Raw genomic sequence first — 12,292 nt, forward strand, 5'->3', positions numbered from 1 at the left:
ACTACGAAGCCTGAGTCCCAACCCTTTGAAATCCACGGGTCTCTTTCTATTGACGTCCGTGGGCTTTGGCTGAAGCCCATAGGCCCCAGCTCCCCTGTCCCCCGCGTATCAACGTGGGGGTTTGACCTGCCTAAGATGGCGCTCCTTCCCCCCCCCCTTTTCTGACCGCGACAGGCCCCCGACCTCCCAAACATGGCGCCCGGCGCCCCCTTAATTCTCCCCTGTCACGGTCGGCTCCCGACCTCCCAAACATGGCGCCGGGCGGCGGCGCCCCCACCTCCCTCCCAATGCAGCGCCGGGCCGTGCCCTCCTCATCATGGCGGCGGCGCCGGCCCGTGACGTCACGCGTCCTCCTCGGCCTCCTCCTGCTGCTGCTGCTGGTGCCCGCCTCTCGCTCGCTCGCCATTGCGGCGGCTCAGGGCGAGCCGCGCCGTGTCCCCGCTCGGCTCCCTCCCCGGCCGCCGCCTGGCAGAGGCTCCACGGCGCAGGCCCGCTGCAGCGCAGCCGCTCTGAGGTGAGTGTCCTACCGCGCAATCTCCCAGCTCCTCCAGCCCCGGCGCAGCCGCAGCAACGCGGGGCCCCCGCCGGCTGCCCAGGCACCCCGCTCCGGAGCCCGCGCCGCCGGCTCGGCCTCCCCCGGCCCGGCCGGGCCCCGGCCCAACTCCCACCTCGGGGATGCGCAGGCCGCGCTAGGCCCGGGCTGGGGAGGCGGCGGGGGGGTGGGGCCCCCCCTTTCCCGGGGTGGTCTCCCCGCGCTCGGCTGTGGGCCGCGGGGCTGAGGGGAAGGCGCGGGCGGGATCCCCCCCCCCCCCGGGGTGACCTGGGCGCTGCTGCCGGGAGGGGGGGGGGTGTCTGCCCGATCTCCGGGGCATCCCCAGCCCGGGGAGAGGGCTGCTCGCCCACACCGCTGGGGGGCAGGATCCTGCCTGTGACCCCTTCTATCCAGGGGTGGGGAGAGGGCCCGATCTGCCATCCCTTGGGGGGCAGGATCCTGCCTGTGACCCCCCCCTTCTGTCCAGGGTGGGGAGAGGGTCTGATCTGCCATCCCTTGGGGGGCAGGATCCTGCCTGTGACCCCCCCCTTCTGTCCAGGGTGGGGAGAGGGTCTGATCTGCCACCCCTCTGGGGGGCAGGATCCCTGCCTGTGACCCCCCTTCTATCCAGGGGTGGGGAGAGGGTCTGATCTGCCTCCCCTTGGGGGGCAGGATCCCTGCCTGTGACCCCTTCTATCCAGGGGTGGGGAGAGGGTCTGATCTGCCTCCCCTTGGGGGGCAGGATCCCTGCCTGTGACCCCCCCCCTTCTATCCAGGGGTGGGGAGAGGGCCCAATCTGCCACCCCTTGGGGGCCAGGATCCCTGCCTGTGGCCCCCCCTTCTATCCAGGGGTGGGGAGAGGGTCTGATCTACCACCCCTTGGGGGCCAGGATCCCTGCCTGTGACCCCCCCTTCTATCCAGGGGTGGGGAGAGGGTCTGATCTGCCACCCCTTGGGGGCCAGGTTCCTTGCCTGTGACCCCCCCTTCTGTCCAGGGGTGGGGAGAAGGCCCAATCTGCCACCCCTTGGGGGCCAGGTTCCTTGCCTGTGACCCCCCCTTCTGTCCAGGGGTGGGGAGAAGGCCCAATCTGCCACCCCTTGGGGGGCAGGATCCTGCCTGTGACCCCCCCTTCTATCTAGTGCTGGGGAGAGGGTCTTATCTGCCACCCCTTTAGGGGGCAGGTTCCCTGCTTGTGACCCCTGCTTCTATCCAGGGTGGGGAGAGGGCCTGATCTGCCACTCCTTTGGGGGGCAGGATCCTGCCTGTGACCCCCCTTCTATCCACGGGTGGGAAGAGGGCCTGATCTGGCCCCCCTCTGTGGAGCAGGTTCCCTGCCTGTGGCTCCCCCTTCTATCCAGGGTGGGGAGAGGGCCCGATCTGCCATCCTTCTGGGGAGCAGGATCCCTGCCTGTGACCCCCCTCTTCTATCCAGGGCTTGGGAAAGGAGCCACTTGCCCACCCTTCTGGGGAGCAAGATCCTTGCCTGATTCCCCCCCCACTTCCCTATCCGGGGATGGGTAAAGGGGCTGATCTGCCACCCTTCTGGGGAGTAGATTCATTGCCTGATCCCTTTTCTCCTATCCAGGGATGGGGAAAGGGGCTGCTCGCCAACCCCTCTGGGGAGCAGGATCCCTGCCTGGTCCCCCAGTTCAGGGATGGGGAAAAGAAAGAGGGTTGTTCCCCATTCCAATGGGACGTGGCTGACACCCCTGCCAATCCAGGGGAGAGCACTCGAAGGCGTCTCTCCTCACTGCCCCCAAGGGAGAAGGGTGCTTTCCCTCATCACCACTCCCAGTCCAGGGGAAAGAGTGAGTCTGGAGGGACTTATTCCTTCATTCTAGAAGTGAGCTTGGTTGCTGGCATTAGGGGGCGAGTGGAGGACTTATGCCTCTGGCCTGTAACCACTGCTTTTAACGTGAGGTGACACCTGAAGGATCTTTTTTTCCCCCCTATCTTGAGCAAGTTCTGTGGTTCTTTGGAGTGAACCATGGGGACAGGTCTGGGCTCTGATTCTTCCCCTTCCAAGGAATGGAGAAAGGATGGGTGGGTTCAGAAGTAGCCAAAAGCAAAAAGCATGTGTTGCATGAACTGCACGAGTGGGTATTGCACCCATGTGACAGGAGGCAGGATCCCCAATGCACTCAGGAAGAGGGGCTGATAGTGGGTAATGCAACAGCCCTTACACATGAGAAGGGTGTGTTTACCTTTTGCAGTCGGTGTCGTTCCCCCCTCTCCCGCCATGTCTGACATTGGCTAGGGCAGTAATCTTTGCTCCTTGAGACTGGTTGCTTTGCGGGTAGGTCTAGTCCTTTCCTACTTTTGGAAGTTAGGAAGGCGGTTCCAGTAACTCAGGTTCCCTTTTTGTAAAGAGGGTGCATATGAGTATTATGTGGCCAAGATCTTGTTTTGGAGCCACTCTGTATGGTTTGTGGGACAAAATAGTCTAAATCGTTCAACCAGTATTTTCTTGTATAATATATTCAAAGGGGGATTTAAGTCTTCAGTTACAAGACAAGAGTATTAGACTCAAAAGACTTCATTCATGCAGGGTCCCTGATTTGTTTCTTATAACTACTGGTAATTTCACTTTCAGTATGTAGGAAGATGCACCTTTGGACATACTAATCTTGTAATCTCCTTTGCTCCTTGTTTCACCCATTATGGCCTCCATCATCAAATCTTGACTACTGACTCTAATTTACTGGGGGCAGCGCTTACCGTTGTTTTTTTTTTTATTTTAATACAGCTGTTCCAACCAGAATTGTCTTATCACTTCTCCTGCCAGCTTTTCAGTTCAGTGAGAATATTTTAGGTATTACGGTGACTGCAATCATGTGTGTTTTTAGTGGTTTGCTTATACAAAACATTTATTATCTGACCTCATGGCTGATTGTGTTCACCTTTACATCAGCTGTAACTTCAGCTTGTGCACTAATTCATCAACATACTGCTCCAGCATTATAGTGGCTCATGTTTTAAAACCTTTACATTCATTTTTAAAGGCCTGATTCTGGGAAATAATTCCTTTGAAGTCTAGATGTAATTCATCTCCTGAATACACTAGAATTTTACATTTAACCCAGCATAGGGTTGGGAATAAAAACTAACCAACCAATCAACCAAAAATAAAAGAGAAAGAAAAGGGTCTACAGTGATGCTCTCAAGTCAGGAAACACCAAATTATATTTGCCCTCAAACCTCAACACTGTGGGTGTGCATTGTGGTGTAGTCTCCAATTATATGATCACATACTATTTCCCATATAACCATACTTTTTTCCACAAGTTTAGCTACATGTAGTGTCTTTTAGCGCTGTAAACCACAGTTTATGCCATATATACAATATGTGCAGTGCATAAGGCAAGAGCTCCTATGGACTCCGTCCTCTCTACATCCATCATGAATAAGTCAAGACAAGGAGAGCCCTGCCTCACTTATTGTATGTTAACATGTGCATCAGGCTGTGTAGCTTCATATATTGGAATAATGTTTACATTTTATGAAATATTGTATGGCCTGTTGCACTCTTACAAGATACACAGAGAACGAGGCAGGGTTCCTGTTAAACACTTCATTTGCTACAGATGTTTTGTAAGCGTTTGACTGTAGATAACTTATGCATGCATGTACTCTGTATACCTGACTTTGCTTGGAGTGTTGCATGAGTGTTTAAAATATTGCTACTCTGCAAAATCAAAACCAGTCTTCAAGTGAACATCCAAAGGCACATTTCATGAAGGAAATGTCCACACAGTGTCACTCAGGAAAGTTAAGATCATAGACTATCAGGGTTGGAAGGGACCTCAGGAGATCATCTAGTCCAACCCCCTGCTCAAAGCAGGACCAATCCCTAAATGGCCCCTTCAAGGATTGAACAACCCTGGGTTTAGCAGGCCAATGATCAAACCACTGAGCTATTCCCCCCCTCCCCCCGCACTCCCCTCCCCGATGTGAAAGCGAAAGCACAAGCACGTTATTAAACCACTATGTGGTTGCTTGCGTTCAGATGTAAAGTGGCCTCATGCCAGGTCTACACAAGAAGCGCTTTGCCAGCATAGCTGTCCTTGTATACCAATAAAGTGCTCCCAATGTGGATGCAGCTTTTGCCCTCCCATTGTTGTGTGTGTTTACACAATGGGGTTACAGCATCATGGCTGCAGTGCTGTAGCTACGTTGCTGTAACTCCTATAGTTATTTGAGACAAATATTTGTTGCAGCTTACTCAGCTTTCCTGTGGTGAACTTCATTAGCTGTTCAGTAAATCGCAGTTACACATATTTGCTTAAAATTAGAAGTGGTTACAGTAAATTGCATAGCAATGTAAGCAGTGAGAGGCTTTTAGCCCTACCAGGTTAATTTACTCTCCATAACATGAGCTCATGTTGCTTCCAGAGCTATGTTGCTGTATTATATGCTTCTCTGCAAATTTTGGGTGAAATTCATCCCACTGTGGAGGGCCTGCTCAAAGCCCTAGGGACTGCTTAAAGCCCTCTGTATTAAGAACTTAAGTGGCACATAGACCTTTCTGCACTTCACTGGGATATGTTTCACCCTCTAATATTTCTTTTGGACTATTTCTGTTTTTCAAAGTTAACAAATGAGGATCATGTGCTTATATTTTAAAATTAAACATTACTCATGCCCTTGGACACAACCTCTTATTACTTCTACAATATCAGTTTAAGTGCATTTAAAGTTCCAAAACCCACTAAAGAGTTCAAATGCTTATTTTACCTTGTGTGTCTGCCATTTTCTTTGTGGTGTGTAATCCATTAACAGCGAGTTCCTCTTCATCTTGTGTGCATTAAAACAAGCCCATACCATAGCAGCATCTTACAGCATTCAGTAAAGGACAGTTTACAAGTTTTCAGTACTGTAGTAGCATTCGGTTAAGAGAGAAAATAACTAAAGATTTTGATAGAAATTCAGATTTAAAAACTGTTGTGAAATTGGATTAGTCTTCGTGAATGTTACGTATTTAAGTCCTCATCCGTTTCAGTTTCCAAATGACTTTTTCCATCTCTTCCATTAAGACTTCAGTGTCTCAGTCACAGAAGACAGGTATTTTGATTGTAACTTTCCTTGAATATTTTAGGAATAGGATCTTAAACTTGCAGTAAGATTTTTTGTTTTGTTTCGTTTTGTTTTGTTATGGACATGTATGGTTTTCCTCCTGTGTTCTTGAGCATAGGTTTGAAAAGAAAATAATGTTTTTCTGCTTAAGGTTTCCTTTTGAGTGTGATCTCTTTCTGGTATCTCAGATCAGCCATAAGAATGCGACTAAGGTTTCCAGTTCTTGATTTTTGAGAGGGGTTTTGTAGGACTTTTTTAATGTCTTGCTTACAACTGTTCCTTCTTTACTCTGCCCAACTCTCCAAATTAATGCCCTGTCCATGCTTTTTCTGCAGTTTTGAACAACAATCCATCAGTGAAATAAGTAAATTCTCTCCCGTGCTTCTGAAAGTTAAATCTGCACTATTTTGAGATGCCCAAATAAATCTGTTAGTCTTTAAGGTGCCACTGGACTCCTTGTTTATTTTGAGGTGGGATCTTCAGCTAGTCACCTCTTGGACTAGTCTTTCTTTATCTTTGACTCCTGGGAGAATTCTGCGCTACTGCGCAATGCAGAATTTTGCAGAAATTAATGTGTGTGCAGAATTCCTCCCCTCCCACAGAAATGGGCTGCAGTGCTGATAGCTGACACTAGGGGCTGAGGGACCAGGCAGAGCCCAGCCCGCACATAGAAGACACTGCCAGGGGGAATGGGAGGGAGCTGGGGGGTTCCTGGCAGCTGCAGTTCCCAGCTAGCCCTGAGGCAAGGAGAGGGTTGCTTGCAGAAAACTGTCCAAGTTTGGGACGGAGCATCAGGCTATTTCTCTCTCTGGATCCCTAGGTTTTGAGGGGGAGGGCATGCGGGTAAGGTTACCAGACAGCAAATGTGAAAAATCGGGATGGGGGTGGGGGGTAATAGGAGCCTGTATAAGAAAGACCCAAAAATTGGGACTGTCCCTATAAAATCAGGACATCTGGTCACCCTACATGCGGGTGGATATCTGGGCTGGGGGGCCCTACAGCTGGACTCTGGGGAAGGAACGGGGTTCGGGTGTATTGGCTGGGGATGGTGGTTCTGTGGGTGTCTGGCCCCCTGGCTGGAATCTGGGGTCGGGAAGGAGGCAGAGAACCAGGAACTGGATTATCATAGGCAGGGCTTTGGAGTGGAGCCCAGAGCTCGAGCGTGGAGCAGCTCCGGAGCAGTGGAGCTGCAGGTTTTTGCCTGGAGCTGGAGTGGAGCCGGAGCACAGCTCCAAAGCCCTGGGGACTCTTAACTCCCCTCCTGCGGGAATTTTTGTGTCTGTATTGTTACAGACATAGTTGTTGACAGGTATTTTGAAATAAATTACCAAAATAATTGAAACTGGCATGATTTTTGTAATATTATTTTGACAAAATTTTCAGAATTGCGCAAAAAAAAAATTTTGGCACAGAATTTTTAAAAATATTAATTTTTTGGTGCAGAATGCTCCCAGGGTAATCTGTACATGTACGGGGCCAAGAACACGTAATAGTGAAATATAAATGGCTACATAATAGCCCATAGTTTTCTATAAAGGATCTAGTTTTCTGTAAACCTGACCAGTTTTCCTGCCATGGAGCAGCCTTTTGTCAAACTTTAAGAAATATCTCTTGCTTTACAGACTTTATATGAGCTTGGAACAGGGACTATATTTTTGCTACAGCAGCCAGGTCAATGAGAGTGGGAAGAGTGGGGTTCCAATTCAGATTTGGTCTCTGGTCACTCCTGTAATACAAATAAAATAGGGCTGTCGATTAATCGCAGTTAACTCTTGATTAAATAAAAAAATTAACTGCAATTAAAAAAATTATTTGCGATTAATTGCACTGTTAAACAATAGAATACCAACTGAAATTTATTAAACCTTTTAGGATATCTTTGTACATTTTCAAATATTGATTTCTATTACAACACAGAATACAAAGTGTACAGTGCTCACTTTATTTTATTATTTTTATTACAAATATTTGCGCGGTAAAAATGATAAACAAAAGAAACCGTACTTTTCAATTAACCTCATACAATACTGTAGTGCAATCTCTTTATCGTGAAAGTGTAACTTACAAATGTAGATTTTTGTTGTTGTTGTTACATAACCACTCAAAAATAAAACAATGTAAAACTTTAGAGCCTACAGGTCTACTCAGTTCTACTTCTTGTTCAGCCAATCGCTAAGACAAACAAGTTTGTTTACATTTACGGGAGATCCTGCTGACTGCTTCTTATTTACAATGTCACCTGAAAGTGAGAACAGGGCATTCACATGGCACTTTTGTAGCCGGAGTTGCAAGATATGTACGTGCCAGATATGTTAAACATTCATATGACCTTTCATGTTCGGCTACCATTCCAGAGGACATGCTTCTGCTTGTTAAAAAAAACAATGTGTTAATTAAATTTGTGACTGAACTCCTTGGGGGAGAATGGTATGTCTCCTGTTCCATTTTACCCACATTCTGCCATATATTTCATGTTACAGCAGTCTCAGATGATAACCCAGCACATGTTAGTTTTAAGGACACTTTCACAGCAGATTTGACAAAACCAATGTGAGATTTCTAAGGATAGATACAGCACTCGACCCAAGGTTTAAGAATCTGAAGTGCCTTCCAAAATCTGAGCGTGACGAGGTGTGGAGAATGCTTTCAGAAGTCTTAAAAGAGCAACACTCAGATGTGGAAACTACAGAACCCGAACCACCAAAAAACGAAAATCAGCCTTCTGCTGGTGACATCTGACTGATGATGATGAAAATGAAGCGTTGGTCTGCTCTGCTTTGGATCGTTATCGAGCAGAACCTGTCATTAGCATGGACACGTGTTCTGGAATGGTGGTTGAAGCATGAAGGGACATATGAATCTTTAACACATCTGGCACGTAAATATCTTTCAACGCTGGTTACGACCGTGCCATGCGAACGCCTGTGCTCACTTTCAGGTAACGTTGTAAACAAGACATGGGCAGCATCATCTCCTGCAAATTGTAATCTTGTTTGTCTGAGCGATTGGCTGAAGTAGGACTGAGGGGACTTGAAGGTTCTAAAGTTTTACATTGTTTTATTTTTGAATGCAGTTATTTTTTGTACATAATTCTACATTTGTAAGTTCAGCTTTCATTATAAAGAGATTGCACTACAGTACTTGTATGAGGTGAATTGAAATATACTATTTTGTTTTTTACAGTGCAAATATTTGTAAACAAAAATAAAGTGAGCACTGTACACTTTGTATTCTGTGTTGTAATTGAAATCAGTATATTTGAAAATCTAGAAAACATCCAAAAATAATCAAATAAATGGTATCCCATTATTGTTTAACAGTGCGATTAATGGCGGTTAATTTTTTTAATCGCTTGACCATCCTAAAATAAAATTTCCCCTGTACGAATAAGATCTGAAAACATGGAGGTGTGTTCCCGGAGGACATCTGCTGTGTAGGATTGAAAAGTCCAACTTTTCCTATTTATTTTCTTTCCAATTTTCATACTTGGTCCCTTTCTTAGGAGTAGATCTGTCTGCAGTGGAGTATGTTTCTGTGAACTGAAATGTAAAAACAGGTGTATCTTGGTAAGGACCAGAGACTCCACTGAGGTGCATTCTGCTCTGTTAGGCTCTGAGGCCCTGCTTCCTCATTAAAACGGTTTTAGATTATTGATCTACCTTTTGCTTCTAGTGATGATTGGATATATGAGAGATGTCATTTTTTAACTTCACTTGCTGCGTGTGACGAGTATATGAATAGTAAGAAAATGATTTACTCCCAAGTTGGATGCTAGAGACTTGGAGGTTTAACTTTCATTTAATTGTACAGTTTTTTGATTGTGGTTGCATAATGCAACAGATGTCAGTTCCATTAACTAATGTAGAAATATATATGTACTAATTTACATTCTACCTTGCAGCTTAAGTGAATGAGTAAAATATAGTCGAATCCAAAAGGGCAACTTATTTCCTCCCACTGTCTTGCATAATCATCTCATTAAAGTAATCAAACTCTATTATGATTTCTAGGGTTTGCAAAACTTCCCCAGTGCCTACTAACCTGGGTCAAAACATTTGCCAACCTACATGCCCCAAATTATGCACATTTAATTATGCACATTGCAACATCTTTATATGGGAATGGAGCATAAATCAGTTCTGCTCCCCAGAAATTAAGGTTTGTCTTTCTTTGCCAGCTCCTCTACTACTCTTGCTACTGCTGCCTCCTTGGGCATACAGGAGGTCTTCTGTGCACCAACCCCTCCTCTTAAAGGAAGTGTAGCTCCAGATACTCTGCTCTTCACATTCTCCTTCCTCCCTTTCAGTGAAAGGGCCCTCAGGTTTCAGGCCCTGTTCACCCCCCTTTTTGCTCTGGATGATTGCGTTTTTCAAGCCCTGCATAGTTATGCCTGCATATGAATTAATAAGAGCTTGTCTATATGAGAGCACATATGAAAATTAATCTGAATAAACTAAAGTTATTAATTTAAAGTGGATTAGTTTAATCACATTAGCCCCCTGTGTGGACACACTCATTCATATTTGAAGTGGCCTTAATTCAGTGTAGTTTATTCAGAAGGTTTAACTAATCAACTTTAAAAACTAATTTGGATTAACTTTCCTGAGTGTCTCCATGTAGACAAACTGTAAGACACGTCTCTTCCATGAGGAGTTTACAGTCCACTCCTCTGATGTTTGTAAGACTATGCCCTTATAATAGGAAACATTTATTTTGAGTGGGGTTTTTGGGGGGAGAGGGATAATGTGTGAAAGATTAGGTATACAGTATGAGTTTTATTTGCCGCTGCAGTTTGTATCCCAGTAATTCTAGCACACCAAATATATGGTCATACTTCACAGAGACACTAATGTTTAGTGGGAGCCTTATATGTATTTCAGTATACTTAAACCAAGTAAAGCCTCAATTGGGTAATGACTTAAGGTGAGTTTGAACTGTACATCAACATGGTCTGACTGGGTTAATGCCAAATGTTCTCCAGGAGTAAAGAAAGTTTCAACTCTGGTGGAATACCACTCCTTAAACTCACATTTGAACTCAATCCCCGCACAAGCAGAGAGCTGAAATATAACCATGCATCATGAGAACAATATTAGCAGCCATATGGTTGGTCAGCTGAACATTATTTATAACCATGCCTCATCATTTTAACAAATCACTTCAGTAGCTTAAAATCTGGTCTCATCTATGCGTAGGTTAAACTGTTGCATAGTCCAATGTTAAATAATAAACTATCCAAGTAGAAGCGTAATCCAGTTTACAAAAAAATCACTTCTCAGAGGGGTAGTCGTGTCAGTCTGGATCTGGATCTAAAAAGCGACGAAGAGTCCTGTGGCACCTTATGGACTAACAGACGTATTGAAGCATAAGCTTCCGTGGGTGAACACCCACTTTGTCAGATGCATGAAAAAAAATCACTGTATCTGTACTTAAAGAAAAAAGCCAATATCTACATCCAATACTCTTGTAGCTTGAAATTCTTCAGCTTCTAGACCTAGTCACATTGGGTTGCAATGAAAGTTTCTGCCTCTTTTGAAAACTTGCAGACAGAAGTGTTACCAGCAAATTCCAGGGTACAAAGCTGTGAACTTGACAGGATCAGGTTGCCCATTATATCTGGTGTCCTGTCTGGAGAGGTGAGAAGTATCTTGTAATCTCCCGTCTCAAGAGCTTTGAGGGTGTTTAGCATTCTTTGGAGCCTAGCAAGTAGGGTTATTGCTCCCAAGATACAGAAAATCGTCTGATGGATGCCTGACCGCCTCACCCTCCCCAAATTCAGAGACAGTGGGGAAGAAGCTCCTGTTAGTTATTGCTGTTGCTGGACTGAGCATTACAATTATTTGTAATCTCAGATGCCCCAGTCTGCACATGCAATAACTGTAGGAAAAAGGGGGTTCTCATGTTTTGGGGAGAGACACTAAAAAAGGAATTTTTTTGTCCTGTCCCTGGTTATGGTAAATAGCTGTCTGAAATTATTCTGAAATACTTATGGGATACAATTCCTCCTCTGAATCATTTTTTCTTTTTCACTTGTTGTAGAGACACATCGGGTAGATTTAACGCTGAAATCCCCCCATTTATGAAACTGTTTTAAATGAATTGCTTATTTTGCAGATGGTGTCAGTTGAGTGGGATCCTGGCTTACCATGTGTGTTCACTGCTTTAGAAGCCTATGTTCATTCTTTTCCGTCCTCCATACAGTCGATGGGATTTACCTATTTTTAAGGAAAGCATTTTTGAGAGCATTGTCTTATATTTTTTGGGAGTGAGGGATGGAAAATAACAGTGGTTTCTTCTCCCCGCCCCAGTGCTTTTGTGAAAATCTTTTCCTACTAGGTGTACTGCCATAGCTACATCATTCTTCCAGGTGCTCCTATTTTGTCCTGTTATCTTAGTATTCATCTTCCACGCTTATGCCTGGAACAGCTACTCACTAGTTGCCCTTGTCTAGTGTTGGAGCTTTTCTGCACACAAGTTATACCACTTTACCTCTAGTGGTATAGTTAAAGTGGTACAATTCCCCCTCACTTGGATAATAAATAATATATGAATAAAACAAGATTATTTAACTACAAAGAAAGAGGTTTTAAGTGAGTACAAATATTAAGGAATGAAAGTCAGAAAAGGCTACAAGACAAATAAAGATAAAACACATCCCAGTACTAAATTTAACAAACTAGACTTGG

The 12,292-nt window shown here is 45.5% G+C and overlaps 1 protein-coding gene across 2 annotated transcripts in view; it reads left to right on the forward strand.

Moving 5' to 3' along the window:
• Positions 1-390: 390 nt before the first annotated feature.
• Positions 391-12,292, forward strand: part of NRF1 (nuclear respiratory factor 1) — a 107,151-nt gene continuing 95,249 nt past the window's right edge. For both annotated transcript variants that reach the window (XM_054014233.1, XM_054014321.1), the window contains exon 1: positions 391-514. The gene's annotated coding sequence lies outside the window, so the exon portion shown is untranslated. The remainder of the gene's footprint in view (positions 515-12,292) is intronic.

This window comes from Malaclemys terrapin, chromosome 1 (genome assembly GCF_027887155.1).
Source record: "Malaclemys terrapin pileata isolate rMalTer1 chromosome 1, rMalTer1.hap1, whole genome shotgun sequence".
Taxonomy (NCBI): Eukaryota; Metazoa; Chordata; order Testudines; family Emydidae; genus Malaclemys; species Malaclemys terrapin.